The following is a 15,770-nucleotide window of genomic DNA, read 5'->3' as shown; positions in this document are numbered from 1 at the left end:
TGCAAGGAGTCTGGGATTAGGCTTCTGGAGCTGCTCTTGAGTCTGAGTTTCCCAGACTCTACTCATCATGAGGTTGGTTTTTCTTTCTTTCCATCTTTGGGCACATGTGAAGGTTTTAGCATTATACTGTCTTTTGTGGCTGCATAGCTCTGTCAGTCTAATTTCTCACCATGGAGAATTGTTGTGAGATTGTAAAGAATCTCACCAAGATTGCTTTAAGCGTTGAACAATCACAGCTTTTTAAGGCAAAATGTATGGTTTTTTGGCAACATATCTCTCTCACTCTATCTTTCGTATTACTCTCATTTCCATGTGCCAGTAGCCTCATCTATAATTATTTTCTAGGCATAGTCCTTCCATCTGTATTATTTCTTTCCTTTCTTGCCTTCAAAGGTCTTTCTTTGTTAATTTTATGGTATGTAATGTGAGACCATCTGGAACAAGGAGTAGGAAGGTCATACCTATTAAGTTTTTAATATCTGTATTTATTTGTATTATTCCAAAACAAGTGCAAGCTTTCTTCAAGGACGTGGTAACTATTACTTATAGCAATAGCTGAATTGCTTCCCTTTGCCTCAATTTTCACTCCTTCTTGGGTGATGTGATGAAAGCCAGATAGAAGTCACACTATATGTACAACCATACATCACTTAACGACAGGGATATGTTCTGAGAAACGCGTTGTTAGACGATTTCATCGTTGTGCAAACATATACAAACCTAGATGGTATAGCCTACTACACACCTAGGCTATATCGTATAGCCTATTTCTCCTAGGCTACAAACCTGTACAGCATGTTACTGTACTGAATACAGCAGGCAATTGTAACAAAATGATAAGTAGTTGTGTATCTAAACATAAAAAGTGCAGTAAAAATACAGTATAAAAGATAGAAAATAGTGCACCTGTAAAGAGCGTTTACCAGGAATGGAGCTTGCAGGACTGGAAGGTGTGGGTGAGTCAGTGAGTGAGTGGCGAGTGAACGTGAAGATGTAGGATGTCACTGTCACTACTGTAGACTCATAAACCCTGTGCACTTAGGTGACACTAAGTGCCTGAGGAGGTGTCACTCTTTTCAGGAATATGTCCATGGTGGTTTGCTTGGTTTGTTTCTTTCTTCCATCATAGATTTGCTTGTAAGCACATAATGTACATGAACATTCCTCCCCGTTAATGAAAACCTTTCAGGCTTGGGGTCCACGTTTACAAACTTTTTAAGGAGGTCTTCAAAAACTTCTGCTAAACCATTCACAGTGAATTTTCTTGGGGGTTCTTCTTTTTCTTCTGCAGTTTCCTTTTCTCTTGCCTCTTCATTAGCTATGCATTCCTGTTTCAGTTCTAACAATTGCTCATTAGTCAATTCCTCAGGAAACATCTCGAGGAGCTCCTCATGTCATCCTCAACTACACTCATGTTAAAGTTGTGTGCCATCTCAACCACAGCTGTGTTGATTTTTGCAACCTCCTCATCCTTGGCAAGTCCTCTGAAGTCATGGGTGAACCTCTTGAGTGTTTTCCTCCAGATGCCATCCATACGCTCCTTGGTGACATCACCCCAAGTCCAAACAAGGTTTTTGATGCAGTCATAGAGGTTGTAATCCTTCCTGAATTGCATCAATGTCTACTCAGCGTATTCTTCAGTTGCAACAATAGCCTGGGCAAAGGTCCTCCTTAGGTTGCAGGCCTTAAAAGCTGCTATAAATCCTTGATCCATTGGTTGGATCAAAGAGGTGGTGTTTGCAGGGAGAAACACTGCTTTGATCTTGGGATGAAGATCACCAATAAAAGGAGGATGTCTGGGAGCATTATCAACAATAAGCAAAATCTTGAAAGGTATGTTATTCTCCAAATGGTACTTCTCCATTTTGGTGGCACAGAAATTCAGGCAGGCCTCTTGGAAGAGGAGCTGGGTCATCCATGACTTCTTATTGCTCCTGTAGTACACTGGCAATGAGTGCTTATTGATATGCTCAAAGGCCCTGGGGTTCTCACTGTGTCAGATCACAAAAGGTTTCAATTTGTAGCCCGCAACATTGCCCCTAGGCAAGATTGTTATCCTATCCTTTAAAGCTTGAAACCTGGCATTGACTTGGCCTCCTTATGGTTGAAAGTCCTTTCAGCCATCAGTTTCCAGAATAGGGAGGATTCATTCATATTGAATATTTGCTCTGGCAAGTAATTTTCCTCCACAATCAGCTTCTCTAGAGTTTCCAAAAGTGTTTCAGCTGCCTTTACATTAGCACTCTCAGACTCACCACTCACTTTCACATTATGTAATGAATAAGGAGTCTTGAATCATTTAAACCACCCAGAGCTACCAGTAAATTCATCATCCATATTTCGGTCCAGCTTTTTCTTTTTATTTTTTAAAAGATTGGCACCTGAGACAACATCTGTTGCCAATCCATTTTTTTTTCTTCTTCTCCTCAAAGCCCCCCAGTACATAGTTGTATATTCTAGTTGTAGGTCCCCTTGGCTGTGCTATGTGGGACGGAGCCTCAGCATGGCCTGATGAGAGGTGCTAGGTCTGTGCCCAGGACCTGAACCAGTGAAACACTGGACCACTGAAGTGGAGCAATCGAACTTGACCACTTGGTCACAGGGCTGGCCCAGGTCTGGCTTTTTCTTTCAACAGTATAGACAAAGTTTTTGCTGTGGCCATGATCGTCATGGTGCTGAAAGGGATACTCTTCTTTCTATGTCTGGTTTTCAATCCAGGTCATTAGAAGTTTCTCCACAGCTGATATAGGCCCTTCTCAAATTTTTGATAGTCTCGTTGCCTTCAGTGAAGCAGATCCTTTAACAGCTTCTATCACTTTATTCTTGTTCTTCAAGATCATAGCTGTGGTGGAATGGGACATGCCTGACCGGCAAGCAGTACCTATCACTGATTTTCTACCTTTGTAGAAAAGCCTTTAATCACTTTTAATTTTGCTTTCGGGTCAAGCACTCAACATGGCCTCTTACTGGCAACATTAGCAGGGGATTTTGTAGGCTTACAGTCCATGATGAGCAAAACAACATGAAATTAAATCAAGCACAAGAGAAAGTGATGCAATCAAGAAACATGGTAAACACAAGATATATGAGGCTGCTTCTGGCATAACAGCATATTGTTTTACAGTAAACTTTTCTTTAAAGTAGAAAGAATACACTTTCGAATAACAGTAGAAATTATAGTAAATACATAAACCAGTAACATAATTGTTTATCATTATCAACTATTATGTACTGTAAATGATTGTAAATCACCACAAATAGGTGAGTAATGTATTGTGCTATGACACTGTGATGGCTATGACGACACTAGATGATAAGAATTTTTTGGCTCTATTATAATATTATGAGACTACCATCGTATATGTGGTCCATCGTTGGCTGAAATGTCGTCATACAGCACATGACTGTACCTGGATCTTTAAGTGAGGAACACCAAAAATATGAAGCTGAGAGCTTATATGGAAGGAGAACTGTTCTCCTTTTCCTCCTGAGAGAGGAAGAGTAACCTTTATCCCTCATGTAAACTAATTCTCCTTAGAAAGAGAAGGCAAAATATCCTTGGTTCTTACCCTCTGATGTGTAAGTAAACATCTGGGGGTGAGAAAGTGGGATTAGGGCAGTCTTTTCCAGTTTACAAGCCCTGGAATATCTCCATGGCCCCAGGTCTCATTCTGTTTTGATAGATAACACATACCTACGTTACGGAGGTAATCTCTAATCCCGCCCTAAATTATATTGTTTATTCAGTTGTCTTTCAAATTCCAAGTCCTTTCCTAAACCCAGTTTTTAGCAAAATGTGTTTCAAAAACCTTAACATGAAAATGTTCACTTTCTGGCAATGTCTTTAACCTAATTTTAGCCCTGAAACTATTCAATCTGCTGATATGTTTTACCGAGTATTTTTCACTCAACGTCCTTTTTTGCAACTTTCTCAAAATAATAGCTTTTTATTGAAAGTAAAATTCAATTACAAATGTCAAAGCTATTTATATTTGCCAAGAAATAATAGGAGAAAAGTTTGTGGAATGATAGTTTAAACTTCTAAAGTGTTATTTTATTACCACTGTATATTATACCATATTCATAGTATTAATGTAGAAAATCTTGATAAATGTACTCTTTATGATATTATTTACTATATTAATTTAGTACTCATAGTTATGTTGGATTAACAAGAAAGTCCAATATCTGTACATTTTCATTTTTATAAGCCTTTTCTGTCCCAGAGAAAGTTTGTATATATGCTTAATGCATATTGTCTGATTACTAAAATTCTTCAATTGCTTTTTGAATAGCTTTATATTCCACAGTGACTGAATTTATTAACAAAAAATATTCTGTAGTCTTTTCTATAAAGTACTTGGTATCACATCTGAAACATGATTTATAACGTAAGATTATATTTAAGAGAAAAGCTTTATTTCCCCGTAAGATCATATTTGATAAGATTTTCCCTGAGTATGGATTCTTTGATGTATAATAAGTTCTGATTTATTGTTGAACACATTCACACTTTCAAGTGTTCATAATGGTTCACTCTCATTTTAATTCTCTTTTGCTCCCAAGTGCTTGCCTTTTTGGTTCTGGCATTCACAGCATTATCACTGATATGACTGACTTTCTCTGGGCCTGCAGCCCATATCCAGCTTCACCCTGTCCTGTAAGGGGCTTTATGTGAGGTTATGTGGCACTCCATTGTGTACAACCAAGCTTTTTTCTCCTGTCACCTCTTGTGCACCATACAGGCCTGAGGGTCTACACACTGTTGGTGCTTTCTGATCCTTAAAACACAACCTTGAGGAACAGCCTCATGCGGGCCCTAGAGTTGGCCCCAGGTCTATTTGGACAGGAATTACAGGTCTGGGGTACAAGAAGCATATTTTAGAAGGGACATCATAGGCTTTGGGAGGGTCTTTCAGTGCCGATGAAGAGAAATGGCTTGAAGAGGGCCAAAATGGGCCTTTCAAATTGTGGCACCTGAGAAAGGAGTGCCAGTCATAGGTCTAAATATGTTATCGGTATGAGCTTTCTGACAACTAATGACATAGAACTTTTCGCTGAAGTCATTCCCACATGTAGTACTTATATCACATTTCTTCCCTGTGTGTGTTCTCTTATGTAAAGTGACATATGTGAAAGGTTTTATCAGAATTATTACATTGATATAGTTTCTCTGTATGTTTGTAATGAGGACTGACTGCTGACAGGTTTTCTTACAAATATTACATTCATAGGGTTTCTCCCTAGTGTGTGTTTGCTAATTTTTAGTGTGATGGGATTTCAAACGGAAGATTTTCACCACTTTTATTACATTCTTAGAGCTTCTCTCCTCTGTATTTTTATGTTCTCTGATAATCAATGAGGGCTGACTTTTAGTAAGAGGATTTCCCACATTCATTACATTCATAGAGTTTCCCCATTATCTGAACACTCTTAGTTAAAATAAAAACTGTTGTTTTCAAAGCTTTTTTCATGTTTATAGTCAAGGTCGTAGTTCAAATTTCCAATCTTCTAATGCTGAATAAGGTTATAATTATGGACTTTCTCATTGTATTGTCAGGTTCTAGTCAGGAAAACAGAAATCATATTACGTGTTTCTATAGATAGAATTTAATATAGGGATTTGGTTAAAAAGGTATTGAGGGGACTAATAAACTGAAAGGGAATGCTGACAAACCACAGAGGTAATAGTTGTTGGAAGAAGATACAATCTCTAGGACTGGGGAACAATGGGAAGAAGCTGAGAATATTACAAGTTAGAAACATGAAGGAGTGGTCTTTACAGGTGGGATTCAGACTTCTAAGGGATAGTTGTTGCCCAGTTGTTGTTGGCAAGATATGAAAGGAGGACCCCTGCAAAGCTGGGGCTCAGACCTCTGAAAAGGGGACACTTTGACTGTTGCTGGTACATCTGATAGACCTTGAGCAGGCTGGTCCAAAAGAAATCAGGGACTTGGAACTAACTACCAATTCCAGGATAAAGATCATGTCTGTGATGATGTTGATAGGAACAGGAAGCAACCGGGATGAATCAAGTCCCTTTCCCATCCTCTTACCTTATAGTCTCCTAGTTTCCCCTATTGGTAGAAGTCTTAGTTTAAGCATCATATAGCAGAGTCCAATGTAAACAACTTGTCAAAAGGTATCTGGCCAGTCTTCTAGCCACCCCCAAGGAATGATGTCAGTTTTGGACTCTGATGTTGGCACATTAAGTACTCAATAGTAGTGATAAAAGGATCAGATGAGAGGAAGTCTATTTGTTGACCCATGCAGAGCAGCCCCATGGACCTTTTATGTGGATCCATTGAGCAAGTACTGGGTAGCTGAGGAAAGAGACTAACAGACAAGAACAGAACATGCTATCTTTTCCATCTGATTTTTGAAATTCTCCTCTGCTGTGGATGCCTTTTGATGAGTGCTAACATGGGCTGCATACTTCATACTCTGTGCACATTGCAAAGGTTCATCCACACATCTCTTCTCCAGACCATCTTCTCACCAGTATTTCAACCTGTTTCCACGCTCTGACAACCCAGTCAAACCATTACCCACTGCCCACACTGACCATCTCTTGGTGCAGACAAATTGGAAAATCAAATGTATGGTTCAAAATTCTCCTCTTTGGAGAATTTCTTTTCAATAATGTTTTCCAAGGACATTCCTGAATGGAACAGAGATGCTACAAAAGTCCACTCCTTCTTGGTTCCAGGAATATACTGCAGAACTATCTATAAAAGTCTGAGTTTTCTTTGTCTTCAGTCAACTTGTCACTGGAATTTTCCATGAGGACACAGATGTAGCATGAGGGAGAAGAGACAATGCAAAAGGAGTAGTTGTGAAAAAAATAATTTTCTATGTAAGAGTACCATGGAGTAATGGTTTTACTCCCAACCCCTATGTGTCTGCACTGCATTTCTCCTGTTGGAAATTGCCAGGGGGCATATAATATCTCTGTGTTTCTTAGACACTGTAAGTATCATTAGATCTGATGTGTCAATAGGCTCAAGTAGCAGAATGGCTTGCATTGAAACTAACTTTAGGTCCCTCTGTTGCTCTGGGTCCCATTCAAAACTGTTAACCTTAGGGGTTGTTCAGTAAATTTGGTCAGAATAGCACATTCCAAAGTGGTATACATTGTCTCAAGAATTCAAAGAGACTTTCAATCATTGTATCTCTTTTTTAATAGTAAAAAGTGAAACTGCAGTAATTTTACTTTCATGTGGGAGGGAATGTTTCAATAACCAGATCCCAGAAACATCACTGAAATGATTGCCCCTGAATTTTCATAGGATTTCCCTCCCCCACCTTCTGACGCACAGGTGTCTTATTAAATCATCTAAGGTTGTTCCGGCTTCCTGCTTCTCAGGTCCAAATTTCATGATGCCATCAGTGCAGGGAAGAAATGTGGTATTCTGCAGATTTTCACTATGATCCAAACCTAGCCTGAGTAGAGTTTGGTAGAGAACTGGACAGTTAATTTGGCTCTAAACAACTTTCCACCCTGTTAAGTAAAAGCCGACTTCTCTTCGTGTTTCTTCGCAATGGTTGAAGAGGAAAAAAGCAACTTGTCAAGTCCACAGCTGCATCCCAGGTACTCCTGCTGCAGACCAAAAGCATAGGCTTGCTCCGTTTCTGGGCGCTCGCTTACTCGCTTACAGCGGGGACAGAGGGTCATGACCCCTGTGGGCAGGCTGTGGTCAGGATTAGAGGGCCATTGAGGTGGGGAAGTCTCTCTGCATCATTATGAGGCTGTAGGAGCAACCTGTCTGCTTCCACGTCTGGAGGCTGGCGGACTGGCTCTTCCTGGGGGCGGGGGCCACACAGTACCTGCTCAACCTCCTGCAGCCACCTGCACCCGCTGTGACTCTAGCCTTGTGTACCTGCCTCCTCTAAGACACTTCTGACTGGACCTCCACTGGCCAAGCTGGAAGACCAAGAAACAGGTGTTTGCCAACTATAACCTTCCAAACACGGACAGTAACTTAACATTACTTATGGAAGAGAGGATCAAAAAAGACATGGAGGCTTTTCCAGAAAATTCTAGCTGAGTGGCAGAAGTGAGGATTTGTAAACTGTGTACAATATTACATTTAAATAAATGGATTGAATTCCAAAAAGAAAAAGGTGAAGTTGACACATTTGGAAATGAGAGAACTGTAGTGGTTATGAAACAGAGGCAGTAGTCAGTGAACACCACCACCGACTTCCCCACCAGCCCTTCTCTATTCCCACACAGGAAGCCCACTGTCTGGGATTGCCCTACCCGCCCAGGATTTGCTCCAGGACAACCTCGTCAGCCCTGACAGAAGGTTGGCTGTACTCTATCTAAATTCTGGTATATCCGGTTTCTAGCAGAAAATCAACTGCATGTCAAGGTACTATTAGTCATTAAACATAAAAGAAAGAAAAGAAAAAGCAGAGACCATTAGGCAAGAGGTATTCTGGACTGCTGGTCTAGCAATCCTGGTGGGCGAGAGAGCAGGAATATGATGCTGTGTGTACTTGGGTGTCCTCCCCAGAGAGGAGTCTGGCTCTGTCCTGGGAAGGCTCAGGGCCTCTGATGCCCAGCCTGGCTGCCAGGAGCCAGGGCACCAGAAGGAAGCTGGGAAACATTTCTCAGACATCAGCACACACACACTTGGGACTCCTCCCTCTTGGTGCCTCATGTTGTACTTGCCCTAAAGGGCTTCATGCATCCCACGCCCTCAGATTCTGGAAGAAGAATGCAGAGAAACTGGCTCATACCAGCAGCATACCATGTACCAAAGGCTATGATAATTTGCTCAAATAAGATGCTGTTTCTATAATAGCAGCTGTAATTGGTGTAATCACCTGATTAAGTTTATGATAGTACAGTTATTTGCTGAGATCCATCTGGTTTTTGCTGGTGGAAATTTCCCTAGGCATGTGGTATAGCTATGGTTTACTATTTTGGTAGGAGGAAAATCTAGGGGATTTCATTTGGTCTTACTTTTCATAATAGTCTTTATTCCATGACATAGGGAGCCACTATGGGGATTCTGCCAGTTGCTGAGTAGATCTGTTTAAATTATGTGTCTAGGAAATGGGAATATAATCACAGGATAGGTCCTTGGGCCCACTGAGTTCATTGTGATATAAAGTTGAATGAATACACCATTTATCAAATTACTACCATATTCCCTATTTTGTCTTGCAAAATACTGTGGCATTTGGGCATCCAGGGATGAAGACCAATTGAAAGCCTGTGTTTAATAAATTTTTAATGGTCTGTTCATCTCACCTTTCTCGTGTACCAGTCATCAAAGTAAATGCCCAACTTTGGGCAGACTAACAGAAAGATTTATAGTATATACATGTGGCGGTTATTCAGGGTCAGTCCTCAAGGGGAACTAGCCTTCCCATCAATCAAGGGCTTTAGGTCTGTAAACTGTCTTTGATCTATAAAGTGGGTAAGTAGCTATGACTTCAGTTGTGGTGACTCAAGTCTGGTGTTTGGACACCAGACCAAATGTTTTTTTTACCGTTATGTAGATGAAGTAATGTCTTAGTCTGTTCAGGTTGTATAACAAAATACCATAGACTGAGTAGCTTATAAACAACAGAAATTTATTTCTCACAGTTCTGGAGGCTGGAAGTCCAAGATTAGGGTGCTAGCATGGATAAGGATTTTTTTTTTTTTTTGAGGAAGATTAGCCCTGAGCTAACATCTGCCACCAATCTTTTGCTGAGGAAGACTGGCCCTGAACTAACATCCATGCCCATGTTCCTCTACTTTATATGTGGGACACCTGCCATAGCATCGCTTGATCAACAGTGCATAGGTCTGTACCCGGGATCTGAACCAGCAGACCCTGTGCCGCCAAAGTGCAACATGCAAACTTAACCACTATGCCACCGGGCTGGTCCTATGGATATGTTTTGATGAAGAACTTTTTCCAGTTTGTAGACTTCTCATTGTGTCCTCCCATGATGGAAGGGACAAGGGAGCTTTTGGGGCCTCTTTTATAAGGGTATTAATGTCGTTCATGAGGGTTCCACCCTCTTGACCTAAACACCAAAGGCCCCACCTTCTACTAGCTTTTCTTTGGGTATTAGGATTTCAACATATGAATTTTGGGGAGACACAAACATTCAGACAATAGCAAGTAATATTTAGTAGGCTGCCCATATATTTCATTTCTAAAGGCACCATGATCAATTAGACATTAGTAAAAAGATAAAACCCCCAAAATCCATGTTCAAAACATTCACATTGCGACTTCATCCTTGCAGCATATTACAATAATTACCGCTTACCTCTTACCTGGAAGTTAAACACTGCCACTTGTCCATTAATATTCTGGGAAATCATCTTTTGCTTTGCAATCAGGATGTTCAAAAACTGAACTTCCCGTTTCTTTCTGAAAACTACAGTGAAGATTTACCCCTCCCTCACCAGTGCTTTTAAGTAATAATTACCCAACAGATACATGCAGCAGCCCTTGGTATCTCAGAGCACTTGAATCAACACACTTTCACAATCAATCACAGATAATCATTTAATTAGTGGTGATAGTATGGATTATCATGAATTACTAGCATCCTGTTTCATAAGCAAGGAGCACAGCTCTGTTTTCAAGGCCAAGGTCAAAAATAATTGTCTTTGAATTCCATTTTGAGGGCCTACTTCTTGGGCTTCCTTTTGGTACCATGTATTGTATCATTCAGAGTCCAGATGGGAAAACAGAAACCATATTAAGTATCTCCAAAGAGGTACTATAAAGGGAGTTAAATATAGGGAGTTGGTTAACAGGCATTGCAGCAATTAAAAAATAAAACAGCAAAAAAGAAAAGAAACACAGAGGTAAGAACTGCAGGAGCTACTACTACTTGTGGAGTGGGAGGGTCAAAGAGAAAAGATTGACATGAGCAGAACCTGAAAACTCAGAGAAGAGGCCCAACACAGTTAAGACTTGCATCTCTTAGAAGGGGATGCTACTTGGCTGCTATTACAACTTCAGGAGCTTGGAGGAGACAAGTTGTGAAGCTGGAGTTCAGCCTCTGAGGACGAGCGCTGCCTGGATGGATTCTACTGGTAACATTGAGAGGGTGCAATGAAGCTGGTTCTCAAAGAGCTGAAAGAAACTGGATACTGGCACCAGTTGCTGAGGTAAGGAGACTTTTTTTTTTTGAGGAAGATTAGCCCTGAGCTAACATGTGAGGCCAATTCTCCCCTTTTTGCTGAGGAAGAGTAGTCTGAGCTAACATCAGTGCCCATCTTCCTCTAATTTATATGTGGGATGCCTACCACAGCATGGCTTGACAAGCGATGTGTAGGTCTGCACCCAGGATCTGAACCATCAAACTTCAGGCTGGCAAAGTGGAACATGCAAACTTAACCACTATGTCCCCGGGCTGGACCATGTGAGGAGATATTTTTGAGAGACTGCCACCAGTAACAGCAAGCATATAGGAAGTAGTAAATCCTTTTTCATTTCTCTCTCTTTATCAACTCCTTTGAGTGCCTCATTTATCAGAATTTAACAGAAATCCAGTTGACAAATAAGTATAGTTTGCAGAATCCTCGCTCCAGTATCATAGAGAAGAGCAGAGAAGTGTTGATTCGGGGCTCAGAGACAATATCTAAATAACAGAACACCCACTCTGAGTATATTTATAGAAATTTGCTCCAATAAGTATTTCCTTACTTTCGGAATGAAGTGTTGATTTCCCAGGTCAATTAACCTCACTGGAACTTTATTTTTTTGAAAATTTTTTCTTTGTAAACATTTATTCTGAGTTATATTTCATAGCCTTTTTACATAAGTCACCCACAGGCTATTTTTTTTTTGAAGGAAGAGATTTTATACCCAGATTAAATGTGTGTTTGTACTTTTTAAATAGAGTATCAGCATTTTGCTGTTGATAAACACTTTAAAATTTTGCTTGGTGAACACAGTGAATGATCAAGTTGCCTTCCTTGGCTTCACACCATCCATCCATAACTCTACAGACTTTTTATGGATAGCTCTGACTTGGAAATTCTCTCCGTGTTGCTTTGTGCTCTTCTCCTTGCTTCAACTGAAATGTCTGTTTAGTCTTGTGGAGACCTACTGATATGACTTTCTCTAGCTCTCCATTATCACGTCTATGACCAGGTCCTTTGAGCAGGAGCCAGGAACTTATATACATAATCACAGTCTTGAGTGTCACTAACCCCTATAGGATTTGTTCATGTCTTGCTGCTCTGAGAAATGTCAAAGATCATGAAGGCAGAGCTGCAGGAGTATAACCTTCCTTTCTTCATGGAGGATCCAGGTGATCATACCACTCAAAATCATCTTTAATTTCATTTCCCAGTACTTGGTGTCTAGAAGAAATGTGTTTCCGAAATCTCTAGGCCCCACATTATCTTTTATCTCTTCTTGTGAATTTACTAATTCTATCCTAATCTTATTGTTGTCTTATAATATCTTGCCATACACAATCAATTTGCAATTAACACATGCTATTAAGTTCATTTAATCATCATAATCATCAGCCCAGAGCTACAAGTTCACTAGCTATATAGTCTCTTTCAAGTTATCAAGTCTTCAATTTTATCAAACGTTTTTCTACTGCGTAACATAAATCTATATCTCACTGCTCTCTGGAAATAGTTTTCTTACTACCTTCTACTTGATAACTAAGCCAGTGTCACATATTTTAGTTTTTTTGTTACAGCTGTATCTTACTTTTACCAGAAATGTTTTTGTTTGTCTGATTAGGTTAGTCTTTTTGATGGAAATTAATAAATCCCCAAATTTCAATAACAGCACATTTAAGTTTGTTTCTTGATCTCACAAAGTCTGTTCTGGGTCCAGTAGCTATTTTCCAAGTAGTGACTTGATTCAGATAACATTTGCCTGGCACACACTATTCAGAACATATAGTTTCTAGTTCAGGGGTACACGGAGATGGATGTTCACACACTGGCTCTTAAATGCTTCACCATGGACATACCACCCATCACTTCTACTCATCATCTATTCTCCCTAATTAGTCATACACCCTGGCTGAACTGAAAGGGTGTTGGGAAATGTAGGGGAGCGCGTGTACATATGAGAGGAGCACATGGATATATGGGGAGCAGTAAATGCAGAAGCTCAAATGAACATTGATATTCATGATCAATTTTAAATGGAACTTAGATAACTCAGGATAGGTAAGTTCCTAATTTGATAGAAATTTAGGTTGTTTCCAAACTTCTGGTATTGAAAAATGCTCCTGGGAACATTCTTGCTTAAAATTCTTTGTACTCTTATTGATATATCTCCTAAAGATAGATTCTTAGTAGTGGAATTTCCAGGATGTAAAGCACTTTATTTTCCTACTGACACTATGTGGGATAGATAGTTCTTTGTGCCATCTATAATGCTGGGTATTTTCAGTCTTTTCATATTTGTTAAGCTGGAAGATAAGAAACAATATCTTATTATTTTTTATTTACATTTATTTAATTAAAATGAGTTTAAACACATTTAATTGTGTTGACCTACCTCTTAGATTTCTTTATTTTAACATTTCTGTTTATATCCTTTGCCCCAATTTGTGTTTTTAAATGGGGATCTTTATTGGATTTTGCAGTTGGCTCGTTCAATGACCCCCTGATGCCATAGTGAAACAATCCTGCCTAGCAGCCATAACCTTTTGTTATTTACTGTCTTCTTTTATGGGCAGTTGGCGGCACCGGTTCTGCAACTGACCATCATTTGGATTCTGTCTTAGCTTCACTCTGCCTACCTTTCCCAGATGGGTGAGAAAAAATTAACTCTCTCTCAGAATGGCCATGGTCTTAAGGACTGATACAGTTGCACTGGATTATGGAATAAAATAACCCCATGCTCTGTCAGGTATATAGGAATGGCACGTGGGTTTTTTTTGGTTTATTTCTTTGTCTTTTTTTTTTCAGTCAAATTTCAGATGTTTTTAGGATATACCACCTGTCTCTGATCCTAGAACAAAACTAGATTATTTTAATTATTGATCTGTATCTTTTCATGACAATATTCACTAATATTGAAGGGTCCTTGGAACTCTAAATATGTATGTAACACAAATGGGGGCCTATTCTATTTTTAAGATTATTCAATAAAGTAGTATCCATATTTAGCTTTTACTTATTAAACAATAAAAAAAAGTACGTCTTTGATACAAGACTATTTTCTTTATAAAAAAAGTGCATGTCCTGCTGTAGACAGTATTCGTATTTTCAAAATTCAACTTTAAGCTCATCAGATCAATTTACTAAAAGCACCTGGAAGGTACGCCACATTGTAATGTGAAAGAGGTATTGAAGAGATGACTTGTAATTTAGCAAGTCTATTGTATCAGAGTTTTGATGGGAATAACTCTTGGCCAATTTTATTCAAAACTATGAGACTTCTTGCTCACTGATGAAATAGATATGACAGAATAATGGCTGATGTTAGATGCCAATCACACACACAGATATCTCCAGCCATCATTCTGTTTTCAAAAGAACATGCTGTGTCTTACTAACTCAAATGATGGCTTTCTCTGTGCATTCCAGTTCACTTTAATATGTGTATCATGCTGAAGAGAAAATTTTTTCTCTTTAAGATTTTATTGTGATCTCACATGCATTTACTTCCATTATTTAAAAACAATGTGGACTAAATTTCTTTGACGAAGCCAAAAAAGAAATGTCATAGAGTTCAATGTAGCTTATCCATATGTATTATAATCTGATTGGTATAAAAGCCTATCTAATTCTAATATAAACCCCCTGAGATATTGCATTTTAACAATTCAAGTGAGTAGACACAGATTTTCTGTGCCTCATTTAGGTACCTCAGTTTCAAATTTTAGCAAGTAGATAGTGTCATCCATCTATTTTTGCTCCACACTTATAAAAAATGCCAACAATACTTTTATGTAATGTTTTTCTTACAGAATAGATTTACCTCCCTTATGTATTATACTTATTTTTGCCAGACCTAATTTTGATGGATTCCTTTCTATGTTTGAACACATGTGGTGCTATTTTTTCACGTATTTTTGACCAAGTATAACAGACAACCAAATTGGACAACTTTATATTTAGGGAAAATGACATTTTCATATTGTACACTGTAAAATACATGTTGGTGGCCTTGGGAACTTTGAATAAGTCAGCCTGAGGAAAATCACATGATTTCTTCAGTCTAGAGGAGGAGGTAGAATTTATGTGTGTGTGTGTGGCCAGATGATCTTTACAGTACTTTCAAGTACTAAAACTGCATAAATCCATTATACTATAGTTTTCAAATACTCAAGTCTTCCTGGTGTTGGGCCAAGTCATCTTCCTGTGGGGCCTACATATACTAGTGATCAGTCACAGAAACCCTCCTTTTAGACATTGTGAGCTTTCTTAGAAACGGAAACCGGAGCAGCTCATTTAGGTTTCCTTTGCACTTCATCCTCTTCTTAGGTGTCATCTTCTTAGCAAGAGTGTATAAGGTGGAGACTTGATCATGGGTTATATTAAGATGAGTCAAAGAGACATATTTGCTTAAGTTCAGATTCTTAGGCACAAGGTATTTGGATGATTTGCAGTTTGGCAAATAGTATTATGAATAAAGGACAAGAATAGGGGTTCTGGAGAGATGGTGACCTATCTGCATACCCCTGTCTCCCTCCAATGTGAAGTACAATCCATCCACCCATACAGTTACCAGGGCTAGCAGGCAAGTGAAGTCTGACAGGTATATGACGGCGATGGCCTTTCTGGTTTTCAGAAGGAGGTGGGACCTGAGGGCTCAGGACTC

The sequence above is a fragment of the Equus quagga genome, chromosome 8 (assembly GCF_021613505.1).
Source record: "Equus quagga isolate Etosha38 chromosome 8, UCLA_HA_Equagga_1.0, whole genome shotgun sequence".
NCBI classification, from domain to species: Eukaryota; Metazoa; Chordata; class Mammalia; order Perissodactyla; family Equidae; genus Equus; species Equus quagga.
This window is presented reverse-complemented; position numbering follows the sequence as displayed.